Source organism: Sinohyriopsis cumingii, chromosome 8 (assembly GCF_028554795.1).
Source record: "Sinohyriopsis cumingii isolate HCF-2022 chromosome 8, ASM2855479v2, whole genome shotgun sequence".
Taxonomy (NCBI): Eukaryota; Metazoa; Mollusca; class Bivalvia; order Unionida; family Unionidae; genus Sinohyriopsis; species Sinohyriopsis cumingii.
Genome location: NC_142968.1, coordinates 123,107,388 through 123,114,892, shown reverse-complemented (window position 1 = coordinate 123,114,892; position 7,505 = coordinate 123,107,388).

Genomic DNA, 7,505 nt, shown 5'->3' with positions numbered 1-7,505 from the left:
TCGACGCTTCGCAAGTCATCGACTATAAAAAGAACTGACCATCATGCCCTTTCACAGAGCAGACGCAGCTACGTCGACCACTCCTTCTTCACCTAGTTCTTCTGTGCAAGATTTACAAAAACAACCCTTGTGGGTGTGGTGTGGAGAACGTGTGCCTAAAACGCAAATCGTCTTTTTCTGCCAAATCTTCGTGGTGTATTGTGTCATCGGGGCAGCCATCGCCAATTTGAGTTTGCAACAAGGAGACAAACAATTGTGGACCATTTTATTGAGCAGTTGCATCGGTTACCTGCTTCCCAATCCCTCCCTGAAATTCTCCTCGAACGGGAACCTTGTGTCCAGTGCCAGTGTCAGTCACCACAACAACAACAACAACCAGAACCCCATTTTGGACGGAGACACGCCTCTGACGTCCAGTAATATCCCCTCGGACAGCCACAGAACTCTGGAATTATGAGTCACCAAAACCAATTTTACTTAACCTTACCCAGTGACAGTTCCATGGAGGTGTTTCCCCACAACACGTTGTGCTGTTACACGGCCAAATTACCTCAGGGCATCCCTTTAGATCACGAAGCCCATTGGGAAGTGGCTTTGGTAGAAATGATTCACCCTACACAAATCCAAAACATCACCGAAAAGCAAAACATTTTTGAGGTCGAAATCCTGAACAAACAATTACAAGAAGCCATGAATGACATCGGGTTTTCAGGGGACACAAGACCAGCCAGCAATCCAGCCTTCAGTATCTACACCTTGAAAATTCTAGCAGGGTTTTATTTTAGTGGCCAACATTTGGTGGATACCATTGCTTCCAGGTTCGAGTTAGCCTTTGGCAAAGCCCTGAACAGAGTCAAAAAAAGTGTCACCCTGGACTACCATAAAGTGGCTCGTCGCTTACTGATGAAATTTCAGGACACCCAAATATTGTCCCTCAGGTTCAATGGTCGTTGGTTTGAAATTTTGGGTGGACATGCAGGAATGGTCGCAAACAATTGGAGCCCAAAGATAAACAGTAATATGGATTTTTACAGAGCTTTTGGAAACCCGGTAGAACTGAACCAAGGACTGAATTTAATGTTTGTGTACTCCGATGTGGTGGAATACAACGTGGTGGGACACACCTCTGTGCCATTACTTCGTGTCATTCCTTTCAAAGTGGATAGTACCACGACCAGTGACCAGGAAGGTGGAAACACTTACCACGTCCACCGCGAATTTGTCCATCCTCACTATTTGCCTGTCAGCAAGTCGTATTTGGACACGGTCAACATTGCTATAAAAGGAGATCTGGGACAAAATATTCCATTCACCAAAGGAAAAGTCACGGTGAAACTCCATTTTCGAAAACGGTTTTCTCACGACTCGTAAGTAAGTCATGTATCCAGTGTACCGAGGGGTTGCACGACAGCGAGGACACGGTTTAGGAGATATGTTAAAATCGGCCTTTCGTTCGGTGGCCCCGGTGTTGAAACCGATGGTGACACGCGGATTGCACGCCTTGAAAGATGCGGCACTGACACAAGGCAAAAAATTTCTCCAAAATGTCATCATCGACAAACAAAACCCTAAAGAAGCCTTCATGAGGGCAGGCAAAAATGTCTTGCTGCAAACGGGCAAAGACATTTTGGGCCGACGAGACACACCTATAAATGCCCTGCACGCTACCGAGTCAGGCATTCAGCAAGGACAAGGCAAAAAGAGACGACGAAGAAAACACCCTTTCACCAGACTTCAAGCTAGAAAGGCCAAGAAAAGAAGAACCGTTCGAGACTTAGACGTTTTCGATTATTGAGACACAGCAACAAAAAAAAAATGATGCACCGAGAGTCATGCGCTTGTTCCAAGACGGAACTGGATCTGTTTGCCATGCCCCCCACGATGATGACGATGCAAGAATCCCAGTGGGTGGAATTTCACCCCGTCTCCTCACTGACCGATTCCGCTCCCATCGAGTTTGAAATCAAGGGACAGCCCGAAGATTACATCGATCTGAATAGCAGTTACTTGTACTTGAAAGTCAAAGTTCTAGATAAGGGAGGAGATATTATAAGCGGCGAAGAGAAAGTAGCTCCCGTCAACAATTTCATGCATTCCTTGTTCAGCGAAGTGGACTTGTACTTGAATAACAAACTGGTCAGTAGCAGCATGGATACTTACCCTTATCGTGCCTACCTGGAAAATCTCTTGACGTACGGAATAGATGCCAAGGATACTCATCTCAATGCCTGTGTGCTGTGGGAACCGGACGAAGCGGGCGAATTTAATGAAAAAGGTCTTGAAGCTGACCCCAAAACAAAAACAACCACCAATGAGGGATTTGTAGAACGAAGAAACAAAATCAAAGATGGAAAGAGTTTAGAACTGATGGATCGTTTGCATTTGGACATGTGGTTGCAAGAGAAATATTTGTTGAACGGGGTCAATGTTCGCTTGAGACTGAATCGCAGCAGTGCCGCTTTCCATTTGTTGGCTGATGGTGATGCTACTACTGGTGGCAATCCCAAAAGCAAAATCGAGGAGGCCAAACTCTACGTACGACGCGTGGAAGTGTTACCTAAAGTAGGTAACGACATCAGTCAAACGTTGAGCAGGACGACCGCCAAGTATCCCATCCGACGCGTGGAAGTGAAAACGTTCACCATTCCCGCTAACCATCATTCCATGATCGAAGATCATCTGTTTCAAGGACAGTTACCCAAACGTTTAATCCTTGGTATGGTCGAGAATTCAGCCTTCAACGGAGCCTTCGATGAAAATCCTTTCAACTTTCAACACTTCAAGGTGAAGAAAATCGAAGTCAGTCGCGATGGCAAGACCTTGTGTACCAGACCTTTCGAACCCGACTTTGAGAAGAACAATTACTTGAGATCGTACTTGTCCTTGTACGAAGCCACGGGCCAGTTAGGAACCAACACCAGTCACGGCATTACGTACGACGATTATGCAGGAGGCTATGCTTTGTGGGCTTTCGATTTCACTCCAGACCAAGACAGCGACGAGGGACATTTCCACCCTATAAAATCCGGCCAGATTCGTGTGGAACTTCAGTTTGCAGATAAACTGACAAAGACAGTGAACGTCATCCTGTATGCAGAATTCGATAATACGATAGAAATCAACAGTTTGAGAGAAGTCATTCTAGACTATTAGAAGCTATGGAAGACTGTTATCCCTCTTTACCTAGTGGAGAAACTTTAAAGATGGAATGTGAGGAGACCGTGGAAAAAGAAGAAGTGATCATGATGAAATCGAGATGGCCAGAACAAGAAGCCCATTTAGTCTCCTGTTTTGCCAAACACTTGATCGACAAAATGACGGAATTGATCAAGAAAAATTGTTATGGATGTCAAAACGATCATCCCAGTCAAATTCAACACGATAAATGCCTGATGTTGAGTCAAGAAGAAAAATTGGACGAGTATCTGGACGAAGCTTGGAGTCTCATCTCGAACAAAGACGTGTTGCATCAGTGGTATAAAGACTTGCGTGAACATTCTTGTCCACCATTAACCACTCAAGAGATCCATCGTATCGAAGCTCTCCTGAATCAGAGTGAGGAAACAGAACGAATAACCGTTTATTCGTCAGACATTTTCAAGCAAAAAGTCAGGATCGAATTGACGACTTATTATTACCTGTGAAGAAGAAGAAAAAAAACCACACACAAATCAATGGATACCTGGGAACTTTATTACCTTTTGAACCACAGTTCGTATACGGCTTCTTGGAATCCTGTCGTCTGTGCTAAAGATGAACTTCCTCATCGCAAACCTAAAGACCATCAAGCTTACGTGATCAACACGGACGACAGTCATCTCCCAGGAACCCACTGGGTAGCCGTCTACTTTCCTCAAGAAGGATGTGTGGAATATTTCGATTCGTACGGATTGCCCCCTTTGGAAGACGATATCATCGACTTTATGAGAAGAAATGCTCAAACCACCCGATTCAATAATGTGAAATTACAAGGCACAGATTCCTTGGTGTGTGGACAGTACTGTGTGTATTTTCTGCATCATCGCAGCCTGGGCTATTCCTTAGAACATTTAGTGACTCATTTTGATCCTCGTTCTTCTGCTAGAAACGATGTGAAAGTAGATCGATGGTTTTGTGACCATTATGCTTATCTTTTGTCTCAAGCTAGGAAACGTAGTGTCCATCAATGGCTTAATGATTTCCAACAGTGGAAATCACAATTTCATTCACAACGTTGTCAGCCCTGTTTAAAGTAGATTGTCAATTGAGAAAAAATGTTTGTGATTTGAAAAAAATTGTTTGATGTTATAGTGTTGGATTATTGTTAAAAAATGTTAGAGTTGTTGTTTAGTGTTAAGTGATTTTTGAATAAAAAATGTTGTGTTTTGAAAAAAAATGCCTTTGTCTTTTGTTTAGCTATAAGAATGTTGGATTGATGCTCTTTCATTTCTTACTATCCCTCTCATGGCACTCACTGAACGTTGCGACTCGAAAACCGTGTGGGGGATGTTTTCCTTTACGTCCGCGCTTTGACTTTAAGAACCGGGGGTTGTTTCCAGTCTAACCATCCATTGTCGACTCATCCTCCTAAGAAGATGTGCTCCAAACTAGCTAAGCTCAACGAAGCCTACGTGAATTTGCATAGGGTCAGACACAGTCTGATACCGAAGCCAGAAGAAATAGAGAATGTGAGAATGTTAAAAATCACTGAAGACCTGATAGAAGAACTCTTCAGAGAAGAAATGAACAGGGAAAAAGAAGAATGGACAGAGAAGTACAGACTTCAGAGACAGCAGCTACAGCAGCAACAGCAGCAACAGCAGCAGCAGCAGCATCCTGAAGCTGACAGAGGCTTTGTCGATTGCCGTATCGACACCAAAGAGTTCTTCTCTTTCCGAAGAAGCAGACCTATCGCCAGAAAGTCTATCCTCAGAGGACATCGCATTCTTAGAAACTAAAAAAGAATGCCATAGCAAACAAAAAAAAACAGCCCTTTTCAGGGCTACCCAATACTCTAGAAAAGAAATAACGATCGATTTGCCAATGTGTGTAGGTAGAGTAGTGTGAAAATAAACACTAACTCTTTTTTTAAAAAAAATGTGAGGGTATGTGTTTGTGTGTTTGTGTTTGTAAGTGCTCACGTACGTTGGTATGGATAGTAGATTAAAATGATGTTTGTTTTTTGGCTGTTAGAGGTGTATATTTGGGGTTAGATTGGATTGATTTGCGTATGTGGACAGTCTATTGAAGTGATTTATAAAAATTTTAAAATAGTGATGGGTAGCATAAAAAGTGAGTGAGTGTTTCTTTTAGGTCCGCGCGTTGTTGTTTGGTCATGATCTAGGTAAGATCAATTTTATGTTATTAGGGGATGTTTTCCATCACGTCCGCGCTTTCAGTATAAATTGAAACTCGTTCGGCAGTCCAGCTACCCTTGTTGATTGATCAACACCAGAAAAAATGAACACCAGAATAGTGAAACTGTTAGAACTCCAGATGCACCTGGAATATGCCAGGCGCATAGTAAATGAACTATCAGCGGAGGCTATCGTAGAAGAAGCAAGAATAAAGAAAGAAGAGGAGGAGAGAAGAGAGAGGGAAGAAGAGGAAAAAAAAAACTAGAAGAGAGGATGTCGTACAATATTCCCGAGACAGAAGATTGGGGTGCTGAAGCGAATCATCCTCCCCCTGCGCTCCCCAGAAGAAAGGTGAAAGAAGACTGGGGAAGAAGATGCGTGTGTGGCGCCAGGCCAGGAAGGTGCAACCATTAGATAGGTGCATCTGGAGTTAAAAAAAAAAAACAGCTCTTTTAAGGGCTACCCAATACTCTAGAAAAGAAATAACTATTAATTTGCCAATGTGTGTAGGTAGAGTAGTGTGAATATAAACACTAACTCTTTTTAAAAAATGTGAGGGTATGTGTTTGTGTGTTTGTGTGTTTGTGTTTGTAAGAGCTGAGGTATGTTTGAGTGAATAGTAGATTATGGGTTTCTTAGTGTATGTGAAGAGTATAGTTAGGGTTCTATTATATGAAATGAGAAAGTAGGGGGATGTTTTCCTTCACGTCCGCGCGTTGTTGGGTCATGATCTAGGTAAGATCAATTTTATGTTTTAGGGGGATGTTTTCCTTCACATCCGCGCTTTCAGTACAAGAACCCACCACGTTCGTCGTTGGAACCATTCTACAAAGAAGATGGCTTCTAACCAAATGGACAAAATACAAACATTGCAAGACGTTTTAGACAACTTAGGAATAATGGAACAGATGCTAATAAGACTCGTTGAAGACCATTATTCCTATAGTCCCCATCGTGTAAAGATGGAAATTAATAACTTAAGAAAAGCAAAGGACAAGATTAGTGGTGTCATGAAAGAGATAAAGGAGGAGAAGGAGGATGAAGAGGAAAGAATAAGAATACGCAAATGGAACGAAAAAATTGAAAAAGAAGAAGAAAATGAAAAGAGGAAGAAAGAAGAGGAGGAAGAGAAGAAGAAAGAAGAGGAGGAGAAGAAAAAAAAGAAAGGGAAGAAGAGTGTAGGAGATAAAATAAGAACTTGGTGGAGAAAAGGAAGAAATTAGAAGAAGAAGAAGAAAATCCAAAGGCCCTTTTCAAAGCCAGCCATATTTCTCGAAAAGAGATAGCCTTTCCATTGCCTACCCCTTTTTTTATTTTATTTTATTTTTTAAAAAAAAAAATCCCATGTTCAATTTCCCTTGACGCTATAAAGACCCACCCTGTTTAATTTCCTTTTTTTGTCGCTAGACAGACCCACGATTTTTTTTTTCTCCATGTTAATTTCCCTTGTCGCTAATCTGACCCACGATTTTTCTCCATGTTAAATTTCCATTGTCGCTAATCTGACCCAAGGGTGTTTTTAATGCTAATTCCCATTGTCGCTAATCTAACCCCCTTCACTACTGTCGTGGGTTCGATCCCGGCCGAATCATACCAAAGACTTACAAAATTGGTACTAACAGCTGCTTCGCTTGGCGCTCAGCATTAAGAGGTTAGTGTTAGGACTGGTCGGCCTGGTGTCAGGATAATGTGACTGGGTGGGACGTCATGCTATATGTCTGCGGCATGATGCCCCAGTGTTAGACATCACTATAAAACTGCCACACTGCAGACATCCTAGCGATATGAGTGAAAAATTGTTAAAGCTACGTTAAAAAGTCCAAATCACACACAGAAGATCCGTTGAGCGTTGATTCAGATACGTACAATATTTTAAACTTCCCGCTACGTTAAAATGTTCTGCTGGTATGGTATCACTTCAGTATAATGTTACTTTGCACATAAGTGGCCAAACAAGAGTTTTAATTGATTTTGATTCACGCTTTTCTCAAGAATAAATTTTCATTTGCGACCATAGTTAAATTTGTTTACGAAAGGTTAGTGGATGAGAAGTGAAGAAAATAATGCTCATCTACAGCAGGATTGTCCCGCAGCCGTAACGGTTGATATTGTAGCGCACTATGTTAGAAACGGAACTTTGTCACTCAATCGTCATTCGAATTAATGACT